General features: G+C 42.6%; 1 protein-coding gene across 3 annotated transcripts in view; it reads left to right on the forward strand.

The window, feature by feature from the left end:
• Positions 1-496, forward strand: part of LOC143291617 (sorbitol dehydrogenase-like) — a 39,030-nt gene extending 38,534 nt beyond the window's left edge. Inside the window, exon 8 of one of the 3 annotated variants that reach the window (XM_076601573.1) lies at positions 1-496. This exon is cut by the window's left edge and continues 732 nt beyond it. The gene's annotated coding sequence lies outside the window, so the exon portion shown is untranslated. The other 2 variants (XM_076601571.1, XM_076601572.1) reach the window with 2 other exon arrangements.
• Positions 497-13,755: the final 13,259 nt, after the last annotated feature.

The raw sequence follows: 13,755 nt of genomic DNA on the forward strand, positions 1-13,755 counted from the left end.
ACTGTGTTGTCAATGTATTTAGGAATGACGGCATAAGCTTTTCAATGTAAAGTCATTTTTGCCATCATTTGATTCCACAACCCCCCCCCCCCCCCCCTCCCCTCTCCCCCTCCCCATTCCATGTTAATGTTTCACACACACACCCAGTACAGGCTTTCGAGGTCAGATCAACACTTAATGTCATTTTGAACTGTCATTCGGTTACAATAATAATAATAATAATGGGTAAGCCGTGTGGGAATTCTTAGCTCATGCGTGACTTTTAAGGTCAATTTTCAAATTATCTTCAAGCGATTATTGGTCCAATTTTCGGTATCAAGTGATTTCTATCTGTTTAGGTTTATGTAGGTTATACGTAGATGTATCATGCATCTGCCTGCTTTTTTTTTTAATTGTTGAAACTGCGTATATGGATCAGACCGTAGCCTTTGCCACCTCCTTGAAACTGAAAACTGAAATTGAACTGGATGAACTTTCCAATGAGATATCTTAAATTTTTTTTTTAATTTTTAAAAGCAATCATTTGTATGAACATTTCAATGCGATGTCATCCCCCGCCCCCCCCCCCCCCCCCCTCCCACCAGCGATCACCGGATAAGTTTTGTAGCAATCATTGTTAGACATCCTCGGATGATTTGTGTGGTATGACAGTTTTTTTTAATTACTATTATTTATCTTTTTTATATTTATTTATTTATTTTTTTTTTTAGCAATCATTGGACGAAAGACGCTTGCGACATGGTGTCCATAGTTGAAGAGACGACATGGATGTCAATGAAACTAAACTGTTTCAGTTTATGAGTTCTTTACGATTTTGTGTTGAATGGATGATCGTACTTTTACACAATAATGCACATGCTTCAAGATGCTGAACTATCTTGGTTCTCTCTACATTGGCCAAGATACATTACGCTTTGATTTGTGTTTCATATCACACACACACACACACACACACACACACACACACACACACACACACACACACACACACACACATCGTCGAATATCACTTATAGTATAGTGAAAAGACGTTAAACAAAAGAACGAACAGAATCAGTATCAGTATCAGTAGCTCAAGGAGGCGTCACTGCGTTCGGTCAAATCCATATACGCTGCACCACCACATCTGCCAAGCAGATGCCTGACCAGCAGCATAACCCAACGCGCTTAGTCAGGCCTTGAGAAAAAAAAAGATAAATAGATAGATAAATAAGATAAATACAAATAAAATAAAATAAAATAAAATGAAAAGAAATAAAATAAAATAAAATAAAGTACCCCCCCCCAACCCCCCCCCCTTCCCCCCCAAAAAAAAAGAAAGAAAAAAAACCCATAAAAAAAATACTACTACTACTACTATTAAAAAGGTGCAAAATCTTGATTAAGTCAACTAAACGAACAACACACATACACACACGTATATATATATATATATATATATATATATATATATATATATATATATATATATATATACAACAATAGAAAAAAAAGAAGACAACAAAACAGTTTGATGCCCGACCAGTTTCGACCATTGGCCTTTATCAAGGGCGTTTACGTCACTGGTATGTCAAAATGCAACACACACATCAACAATCAGTAAATGCAAAAAGAAGAATTTAAAAGAAAACAAAAAACAAATAGGTTTACACACACACACACACACACACACACACACACACACACATATATATATACATACATATATATGTATATATATTGACCAACACACCCAACGACGCATTCGAGAAATGGTTCACCCTCGACTGTGTAGTCATAGTCTTCCAGTTTGAGCCTATGGTACACTCAACTCTGGGTAGGAGCGGGGAAACACACACACACACACACACACACACACACACACACACACACACACACACAGATATATATATATATATATATATATATATATATATATATATATATATATATATAGTTATTGATCACACATATATGAATGGTTCACCCTCGAGTGTGTAGTCCTAGTCTTCCGATTTGAGCCTCACTCAACTCTGGGTAGGAGCGGGGAAACACACACACACACACACACACACACACACACACACATATATATATATATATATATAGCTATTGACCACCAGACCCCAAACAATACATTCCAGAAGTGGTTGATCCTCGTCGTGTGTGATCCCAGTCTTCCCATTCGAGCCCATAGCACACTCAGTTCTAGACAGGAGCCGGCCGCGGGTGGAAACAAACCCCGACGTCTCCGAAGGATTGAACCCGCATCTTCCTATTCAAAAGTCCACAACGCTAACCACTTGACCACGGCGGCTGGTAGGATTGAACCGTGTGTGTCTGTGTATGTTGTGTAACTGTGTACGTGCATGCATGTGTGTGTGTGTGTGTGTGTGTGTGTGTGTGTGTGTGTGTGTGTGTGTGTGTGTGTGTGTGTGTGTGTTCAGGGGCTATTGATTTTACCCTCACGTGCGATTTTCATGATCACACCTCTCGCCCCTCCCCAGCCCTCCCCCACCCCCCACCCCCATCCACCCGCTCTTCCCCCCTCATCCGCCCATACAAGGCTGCCAAAGTCTGCTATATATATATATATATCATTATTATGAAGATTTTTAAAAAAAGGGGGCAGGAAATAACGCAACTGGGGCTAAAAGGGGAAATAAAAACGAGAAAAGAGGGGAAAGTAAGAAAGAAAAAAGGGACGAAACAATAAGATTTTTTTTTTTTTTTTTTTTTTTGCATTTGTGTTGAAAAAAAAAGAAAAAAAAAAGATTATAAGGGTGATCATCTCATGATTTGTGTTTGCACCGAGCCTGTGACTGATTGATTGCACAAGTTAATTTTACATGCGAATTATGAAAACGTTTTTTTTTTTTTTTGCTTTGATTTGATTGGTTGGTTGATGATGATCATTGACACGTGATCAACAGCGGCTGCCGCGTTGCGTTCCTTGAGGACGATGATGATTATTGACAATCATAGAAACATTGCGGCATTGCTTTCAACCTCTCTGTAGATTTTATCCCTGGGTGCACTCCCCCTCCTCCTCCTCCCCCACTCCCTAAAAAAACCAACCCAAAACAACCCAAAACAAACATGGATGGGGGGCTTGCATGTTTCAGTTCTGTGAGACACTCCTGAAAAAATTATAAATTGGAGTGGCAGATTTTGTTGATTGTTTTTCAGTTTATCGGCTTGATAAAGATTCTCTCCCCTTCTTCGTGTAACATTTTTAAATTTCTTTTATTTTTAATGATCTCCGTGATGCACGCGAAGCGATAGTTGAACAAAATCATCGAAAGTCAAGACCAGGAAACCTTCAGAGAAAGCTTCAGGAAATCCATGATTAAACAAGAGAGGCAAGGCCTTCAAGACTCACTTGTGATAAATTAAGTCCCCTAGCATTAATTACAGAGTAATTTCCCTTTTTTTACTGTCTGCACCAAAACGTTTGCAAAATAAATAAAAATTCCATGCTTAGCAAAAGAAGTTCCTGTTTGAACAAAAAATGATAATAATGACTGCTCTTGTTGTTGTCTCAGAATAAGAGGTCAAAGTACCAAGTTTAGAGAATACAAAAAATATAAATATAACAGTATATGCAGTTTGCATATAATTAGGCTTCTTTTTGAAATTTTTTGTGTGCCCATCCCAGAGGTGCAGTATTGTTTTAAACAAGATGACTGGAAAGAACTGAATTTTTCCTATTTTTATGCCAAATTTGGTGTCAACTGACAAAGTATTTGCAGAGAAAATGTCAATGTTAAAGTTTACCACGGACACACAGACACACGGACACACACACACACACACACACACACACACACACATACAACCGAACACCGGGTTAAAACATAGACTCACTTTGTTTACACAAGTGAGTCAAAAAAGATTACAAAGATTACAAGTCTAGTCTGCCTACATGGCGGGGTAAAAAACAACAACAAACCGGTCATACACGTGAAAGCCCACTCGGGCAAACGTTTCTGTGTTCCAAAAATTTAAAGCAAACAGAAAGAACCAAAATGCAGCTTTATTCCGATGTCAAACCAGCTATCAAATAACAGTAATCGATAATCAGATACATGACTGAAAATGAATGCCAGAGTGTACGTGCGTGGAATATGACATCTTAACTCAAAGTACTATAAATTGCACACTGCTGTTATATGTCTATGTCAACTTTTAGTATACTGTTATGTCTATCCTTAAACTCACTCAGTACGGCCAGTCCTCTCTTCTCCTCTACACAGACCCCTCGGATGTCCAGTGGGTGTCTCAATGATCCAACCTTTAGCTTCCGTCGTCAGAACTGTGGTATTCTTTGTCAACATTCACCTCTTCAGTGTAAGAGCCTTCCGCTTGTAATATTTTGATGGTGGTAATTGGGGAGAAACGCTGTTAACGTCGTCTCTTTTGCCGTTCGTATGGAGAGAGATAACTGTGATTATTACCTTATGTGTTTGTGGCTGTGATAGTGTATGTATGATTTACTCTAAATTACTTTTTAAGGGTTTCTGTTGTTGTTGTCTACTGTGATTATTGATTGTAATGATGGCTTGCCCTAGGTTCAAATCTTAATATGGTTTATCTATATACATGTTGAATGACTGTGATTTTCTTGTGTTGGTTTTCTGTTTTACACCACATCTGAATTTCTCTTGTTGAGATAATGAAGTATTCTGTATTCTGTAGGCGTACGAGTGAGCGTAGGAACTGTAGCCCACGAACGAAGAAGAAGAAGAAAAAGAAGAATCTAATAACCTGTCACACATATCTCACTCCCCCCCCCCCCGCCCCCCCGTCCCCTCCCTCCACCCCCCTCCGCGACACACCGTACTACACTATAACCCCCCCCCACCACCACCACCACCATACTCCCTCACCCCTCTCACCTATTTGCCCCCCCCCCCAACCACCACCACCCCCTTCCCTGTCCTACTTCCCGATTCCTGAACCCCCACCCCCCCACCACCCTCCCCCCACCCGCCTCTCCATACCAATCCCCCGTTCTCCCTCCTCCCCTTTACTAACCTCTTTCCCCCTTCTCCTAACCATTGCAGTAACCCCTCCACCTGATCTAATCTACCCCACAAGTTTTGCACACACTGATACACACACACACACACACACACACACACACACACACATACACACAGACACAGACACACACACACACACACAAACACACACACACACACAACAACAACAACAACAACAACAACAACAACAACAACAAACGGAAGAAAGACAACACATTTTCCTATTAAAAAACAACAAAAAAACCTCAACAAACAACACACATGAGAATTAGAACTAGTGGCTGTGATCCCCACAGAGATCGCCCAAACTCACAGCCAAATGAATGAATGAATGATGATGATGATGATGATGATGATGATGATGACATACCGCCTATTCTCGGTCGGAGACCAAGCTATGAGCACAGGAAGACAGTTTAGGACGACAGTGACTAGACCCACTTAGGACGATCATTAGGACACTGATGCTTTCCTCGGGAGACTATTAAAGGACACTGATAATTCCCCCTACAAGGGGGAATCGGGGGGCGGGGGGAGAGGGGGGAGGGGGGGCACACGTGCGACAAACCTCCCCAGGCATCACGCATCACGCTCCATATTTGGAAAGTCACGTGCTAAACCTTGCTGAAATAGATTCCAAACGATGTCTCACATGAAACGAGCGTTGATTGGTTGCTCCACGCACGTCTCGTCTATCGCTTTCGTCGCGTGGAAACAGGACAACTTCTATCGAAGAAACACGACGCGCGGCACCGGCGATCTTGCTGCATGGCGCGCGACTCTTGCTGCCTGAAAACCTCGCACACTTGGCACCTGCGCAAAACTTGCTGCTTGTCGCGTGAAACTTGCTGCTTGACATCCCGTGTGCGATGGGCTTTACAGCGGTTATGATCCAAGGGAAGTAATAGCATCAAAACACCAGAACTTAGTAAAGCTTGTTCAGGAAGAGGGTGATCTCCCTGGAATTGTCCGGGGGGGGGGGGGGGGGGGGGGAAATGTGTGTGTGTGTGTGTGTGTGTGTGTGTGTGTGTGTGTTCAACAGTTTTGCTTGTGTGCTTAACTTGTGTGTTTGATTCCTATTTCTGCAACATATTATGTTGTTTTCGTTGTCAAAACAGTTTACTTATCTGGAAGCAATTATTGTCAGTGACTGCTATCACTCCATCTCCACTGATATCAGCCAAAGAATTCTATAAAAAATATAAAAAAAAGGAAAAAGAAAAGAAAAAAAGGAGAAGAAAAAACCCCTACAAAAACAAACCAAAAAAAAAAAAAGCAAAAAAAAAACCCTGTTCATAGATCATTCGTATTTGTAATCTATCTCCCTCTCTCTGTCTCTCTATATCCCCCTCTCTCTCTTTCTCTGTCCCTCTCTCTACCGTAAGCTCTCTCTCCCTCTGTTTGTGTGTCTGTTTGTCTCTTTCCCTTGCCCTCTCTCTGTATCAGACTCTCTCTCTCCTCTCTCTCTCTCTCAAAGTCCGTTTTCCGTATCCTGGTAGAATCCATGAAATCTGTTCCTGTAACACTTTATTTTTCTCAGCACTCTAGACGGCACTTTACTCTGTCAAGGACTGGACTGCCCAGAATGCGATACAAACAAATGCGAAATAATCAAAAACAAAATTGTGTCATATTTCATGCGCGACAATGACAGTAAAAATAACAAACAAACAAAAGCCGTCTGCCTCTTTGTTAAAAAACACCCTTAACTTTTATCAGCGGTGTCTCAGGCACGATTTCTTTTAACTCTCTCCATACGAACGGCGAAAGAGATGACGTTAACAGCGTTTCACCCCAATTACAATCATCAAAATATTGTAAGCGGAAGGCTCTTATACTGAAGACGTGAATGTTGACAAAGAATACCACAATTCTGACGACGGAAGCTAAAGTTTGGGTCATTCAGACACCCACTGGACATCCGAGGGGTCTGTGTAGAGGAGAAGAGAGGACTGGCCGTACTAAGTGAGTTAAACCACCCACACTGAACTTGACCACCATGTCCTGTGTCCCCGTGTCCCCAGGTAGTGCCCCCACCCCTCACTCTTCCCCCTCCACAGCCGCAGTGTCCCAACTGTCCTGATAAGGGAAAGAGGGACACACCCCACTCCCTACTGTCCTGTTGCCAAGGGAAAGAGGGACACACCTCACTCCCTACTGTCCTGCTACCAAGGGAGAGAGGGACACACCCCACTCCCTACTGTCCTGCTACCAAGGGAAAGAGGGACACACCCCACTCCCTACTGTCCTGCTACCAAGGGAAAGAGGGACACACCCCACTCCCTACTGTCCTGCCAAGGGAAAGAGGGGCTCACCCCACTCCCTACTGTCCTGATGCCAAGGGAAAGAGGGACACACCCCACTCCCTACTGTCCTGATGCCAAGGGAAAGAGGGACACACCCCACTCCCTACTGTCCTGCTACCAAGGGAAAGAGGGACACACCCCACTCCCTACTGTCCTGATAAGGGAAAGAGGGACACACCCCACTCCCTACTGTCCTGATAAGGGAAAGAGGGACACACCCCACTCCCTACTGTCCTGATAAGGGAAAGAGGGACACACCCCACTCCCTACTGTCCTGCTACAGAGGGAAAGAGGGACACATCCCACTCCCTACTGTCCTATTAAGGGAAAGAGGGACACACCCCACTCCCTACTGTCCTGCTGCCAAGGGAAAGAGGGACACACCCCACTCCCTACTGTCCTGATAAGGGAAAGAGGGACACACCCCACTCCCTACTGTCCTGATGCCAAGGGAAAGAGGGACACACCCCACTCCCTACTGTCCTGCTGCCAAGGGAAAGAGGGACACCCCCCCACTCCCTAATGTCCTGCTGCATAGTCTTTATAGACATGCTCTGAAATTAGTTTTACTTAAACCTTTCCCCCTTGTCCTTTACAGACTACACTATGTTGGACATTCTTCTACTGAACTTGAAACTCAAGTATAACAAAGCAGTTACCATATTCAAAATATTTTCTGGTAGTCCTCCACCATCAATTACTAGTTCATTTCATTTTAATATTAATCGCCATGCTCATAGGTAAATGCTGCCTCTTCCTAGAATTCATCTTTTAAAATCCAGCCTCATATAATTATTCTGGTGGTTTGTTCTGGAACAATATTCCATCCTCTCTGCATAACCACGACCCATTAAATAAATTCAAAAATGCGTATCATGCTCATTAAAAATTTTAATGAAAGAAGTTGCTGACACCTTCAAATGAATTTGTTCGAAGTTTTCTCATCAGCTTGCTTTGTCTTTCTGTTTCAGTCTGTCTTCAACTGCAGGCATTATCATCATTTACATTTGAATGTTTACGTATGTATTTGTGTGTATCTGAATGTCATGTGCGTACTTCATCATCGCCATCGTCATCATCATCATCATTACCATCATCATCATCATCACCATCATCTCTCTCTCATATTGCACTTTTATATTATTATATTTATACACATGTTTGTCATTGCATTATGATTATGTACCTTTACATGTTTACTGTGCATTTGAGTGTATTTGAATGTCATGTGTGTACTTCTATAACCTTTCGAGTATTTTGATTTCATTTCTTTGCCCTGAGGACTGGATGTAAAATAGCATGTGCATGCTTATTCCACTTCCCTCATTAAAAAAAAGTTCGTTCGTTCTCTCTCTCTCTCTCTCTGTCTGTCTGTCTGTCTGTCTCTCCCTGACCCTATCCCTGTCTCCATCTCTGTCTGTTACCTGTCTGTCTCTCTGTCTCTCTCACTCGCCTTCTTTCTGTCTCGGACTCTCTCTCTGTCTCTGTGCCTCTCTCTCGCTCTGCCTCTCTATCTCCCCCCTCTCTCTCGCCCTCTCTCTCCCTCTCTTTCTCTCCCTGTCTCTTTCCCTCTCTCCCCCCTCTCTCTCCCTCTCTCTCTCTCTCTCCTTGTCTCTCTCTCACTCTCTCTCCCCCTCTATCTCCCCCTGTCTCACTCCCTCTCTCTCCCTCTCTCTCTCTCTCCCTCTCTTTCTCCCTGTCTCTCTCTCCATCTCTCTCTCCCCCTCTTTCTCCCTCTCTCTCTCCCCCCTCTCTCTCCTTCTCTCTCTCCCTGTCTCTCTCCCTTTCTCTCCCCCCTCTCTCTCCTTCTCTCTCCCCCCCTCTCTCCCTCTCTCTCTCCCTCTCTCGCTCTCTCTCTCTCTCTCTCCCCTCTCTCTCCTTCTCTCTCTCCCTGTCTCTCTCCCTTTCTCTCCCCCCCCTCTCTCTCCTTCTCTCTCTCCCCCCTCTCTCTCCCTGTCTCTCTCCCTGTCTCTCTCTCCCTTTCTCTCTCTCCCTCCCTCTCTCTCTCTCCTTGCCCCTCTCTCTCTCTCTCCCTCTCCTTGTCTCTCTCTCCCTCTCTTTCTCCCTGTCTCTCTCTCCATCTCTCACTCCCCCTCTTTCTCCCTCTCTCTCTCCGGCTCCCTCTCTCGCTCTCTCTCTCTCTCTCCCCTCTCTCTCCTTCTCTCTCTCCCTGTCTCTCTCTCCCTCTCTCTCTCTCTCCCCCTCTCTCCCTGTCTCTCTCCCTCTCTCTCTCTCTCCCCCTCTCTCTCCCTCTCTCTCTCCCTCTCTCCCTCTCTCTCCCCCTCTCTCTCCCCCCTCTCTCCCTGTCTCTCTCCCTATCTCTCCCTCTCTCTCTCCTTGTCTCTCTCTCCCTCTCTCTCTCTCCCTCTCTCTCCTTGTCTCTCTCTCCCTTTCTCTCTCTCCCTGTCTCTCTCCCCTCTCTCTCCCTGTCTCTCTCCCTCTCTCGCTCTCTCTCTCTCCCCCCTCTCTCTCCTTGCCTCTCTCTCTCTCCCTGTCTCTTCCCGTCCATACCCCTCTCTCCATCTTTGTCTGTCTCTGTCTGTCTGTCTGTCTGTCTTTCTCCTTCTTTTTCTCTCCCTTCCTCCCTCCCCTGCCCCACTCTCTGTCCTCTGTCTGTCTCTCCCTCACTCCCTTCCTCCACCTCTGTCTGTCTGTCTCTCTCTGTCTGTCTGTCATTCATTCTCTTTTTTTTTTCTATCACCTTCTTGTCTTTGAATGATTATTCGATCGTTACAATATCCCTCGTTATTATATCTCTCTGTCTTTGTGCTCTGTGCTCTCTCCCTCTCTCTCTCCTTCCCTCTCTCTCCTTCCCTCTCCTCCCCACCTCTCTTCTTCTTTCTTTCTCTCCTACCACAATCTCTCTCTCCTACCCATCTCCCCCTCTTCACCCTCCCTTCTCTCTCTCTCTCTCTCTCTCTCTCTCTCTCTCTCTCTCTCTCTCCGTTCCTCCATGCAAATAAATAGAAAAAAAAAGTCGCATTACCAGATTTCATCAGGCAAAGATTTTAATCCTAACTGACTGTCTAGACGCCAGTTTACATCTTGTAGTTTATCGCCGGCCATCTTCCAATAATTAGAATAATGTGTGTGTGTGTGTGTGTGTGTGTGTGTGTGTGTGTGTGTGTGTGTGTGTGTGTGTGTGTGTGTGTGTGTGTGTAAGTGTGCGCGTGCGATTTCTTGTGTGATTGCATGCGTGCGCGCGCACACGTGTATGTATGTGTGTTTGTGTGTGTGCGCGCTAGGTTCAGACCATTAGGCTAATAGAAATGACAAAGCTGATGGTTGTCTCTTTCTCTGTCTCTGTCTCTGTCTCTGTCACACACACACACACACACACACACACACACACACACACACACACACACACACACACACACACACACACACACACACACACACACGGAACCATACACACGGAGAAAACAACAACAACAACAACCATGCAACAATCCAAAGGACAACAACAAAAACAACAACTATAACAATGACAGTTCCTGGTTGACCCTATAATTTTTACCTGTCGATTTTGGAGAAACACTGAAATCAGGAAGATGAAGGTTAGCAGCTCAGATCACTTCAGTTTCTCTAGGAGGCTTCACTGCGTTCGGGCAAATCCTTGCATGCTACGCCACAGCTAGCCGGAGTGCCAGTTGCATTGCTTGCTTCTAACTTTTTGACAGTTACACACGTGACTAAATGCCTACGTTGACCGAACTACGCCATTGGTCAGTTCCATACTACTCACAGTTAGTAGCGGGTTACGACCATACTAGGCTCTTCCGTCCGAGCAATGCACCTAGCTCCAGCAGTGTAACCCAGTACGCTTAGGCCTTCAAGGAAAAAAAAAATATTGAAAAGAACAATAAAAAAGAAAAGAAAACAACAACAACAAAGAACCCCCCCCTCCCCCCCAAAAAAACCCCAAACAAACAAAACAAAAAAACAACAAAAACTAAAACAAAACAAACAAAAAAACCAACCAAACAAAAACAAATACACAGAATAAACGAAAAACGATAAATAAAGGTTCACACACACACACACACACACACACACACACACACTTAAAAAAGAAAAAAAAAGAAAAAAAAGAAAGAAAGAAAAGTGAAAGAAAAATTGACGACAAAGGCCGGTGATACTTCAGAACCAACCTTTATGGGTTTGTAGAACACATTTTCTTGGGGGAGGGGGGGGGGGGGGGGGGGGGGGGGGAAGGAATGAAGAAATTAAACAAAATTAACAAATAATCAAATAAGCAAGTTAGTCATGATACGAAACGACAGAACAGAAAAAAAAATCATGGAGTATTTTGTCTCTTTTCTTAATGTACTTTCTTTTTTTTTCTTCTTTTTAAAAAACAACAACTTATATTTGTACACGTATCAACCATTTCTCTTTTTTTTTTCTTTAGAAAAGAAAAGAAAACAACACACAAAAAGATGATAGAATATTGCTATATCTTAATTGCATCATCTCTTCAGGCGTCGGTTCAATATTGTGTCTGTAAAGCACTTGTCTCCGCAAGGACCTGAACTGAATTATAACTGTCTGCAGACTCTATATTTACAAACCATCTGACTCGATTCAGTCAGTAAACAAGGGCACACTAATCTTCCTGAGGAATTACGTTTACCTCCCTTCCCCCCTTTACCTTTTGTCCCCCCCCCCCGTCGGACGATTTTAACATCCATTCCTCACTTGGTGGTGGTGGTGGTAGTGGTGGTGGTATGATGATACTCCTCCTCCTCCTTCTCCTCCTCCTCCTCCTCCTTCTCCTCCTCCTCCTACTACTACTACTGTTACTAAACAATAATAATGATGAAGAAGATTCAACAACAACAACAACTACAACAACTATTACTATTACTACTTTTACTACCATTATTAGTAATAATAATTTACAAAAGAAGTAATAGTAATATGATAACGATAATGATAATGATAATGACAATGATAATAATAACAGTAATAATAATGATGATGATGATGATGATGATGATGACAATGATAATAATGATGGTAATAATAATAATAATAACAACAACAACAACAATAATAATAATAACAAGAAGAAGAAGAAGAAGAAGAATGATAATAATAACAATAGTAATAATAATAATAAATTTATAAAGAAAAAGTAAATAACAATAATGATAATGATGATGTTATTGATAATCATGATGATGATGATGATGATGAAAATGGTGGACGGGGAAGACATAAATCCTCAGGAAGATTGATGTGGTCCTGTTTTGCTGACAGAAATAATGTCTGTTTCACAGAAGTGATGCCAGTGTCAGGGCTTATGGAAACTTTTCTGCTATTGATTAAACACACACACACACACACACACACACACACACACGCACGCACACACACAAACACACACACTCACTCACACTCACACACACACACACACACACACACACACACACTTGCATGCACACACACACACACACACACACGCATGGACCTGTGTAAGACCACAATGACTCCACGTTAAGATAATGGGCAGCAAATATATCATTCCTATTTCATTTCATTAACAGTGACACCCCTGCAAATATAGACAAAGCAAATGAATAAATAAACAGATAAAAAAAAAGAATGAATGGGTGAATAAATAAACAAACAAATGAATAAATGAACAAAATGAATAAACAAAATACAAATCAACTACAAAAATCAACTTAACAAACAAATGAATAAATAAGCGATTGAATAAAAAAACACAAAAAAAACAAAGTGATAAATGAATAAATATAAATAAACAAACAAACGAATAAATAATTGATTAGATAAATAACTAAATAGATAACTAAACAGATAAATAAGTAGATCGATATCAAAATAGAAATATACCCAGAGTAATATACGTAATCTAACATAGAGTTGGGTTTTTTTTTTTTTAATGTTTGAGCCTAATGATTCAAACCCACACCCTACAGAGAGCTCTGCAGAGATCGCACGCCAGAAAAGCCGCTGCAAGGTAGTAGTTTTGGCATGGGGGCGGTTTATTTTTTTCCCAATCCTTACACCGTTTAAGTTAAACCAAACACCACGTGATTCTTATACCCCCCCCCCCACCCCCACCCCACCCCACCTCCGCCTCCCGTTTTCACCTCCACATAGACATAGTATTGCGTGTAGGAATATCCAAAGCCTTCCAGCCGGTTCGATTATCTATCTAAAGTCAATTATGTCTTTTAAATTCTTAGTTCACGCGAAATTGTATTTGACAAGATCGTCTGGAATTTCCTTACCCCTGCGGTAATTTGTGGCGAGTCAAGATCGACCTTTCCTGGTTGGACGAAATTCACCCCTACCTCCTCCTCCATCGCCACCCTAACTTTCTACGGGTTTAATCAGGCTATTAGAAGCTCTCACAGAAAAAAAGGGGATCCTTACCGGGCAAGCCTCTA

The sequence above is a fragment of the Babylonia areolata genome, chromosome 17 (genome assembly GCF_041734735.1).
Source record: "Babylonia areolata isolate BAREFJ2019XMU chromosome 17, ASM4173473v1, whole genome shotgun sequence".
Lineage (NCBI taxonomy): Eukaryota > Metazoa > Mollusca > Gastropoda > Neogastropoda > Buccinidae > Babylonia > Babylonia areolata.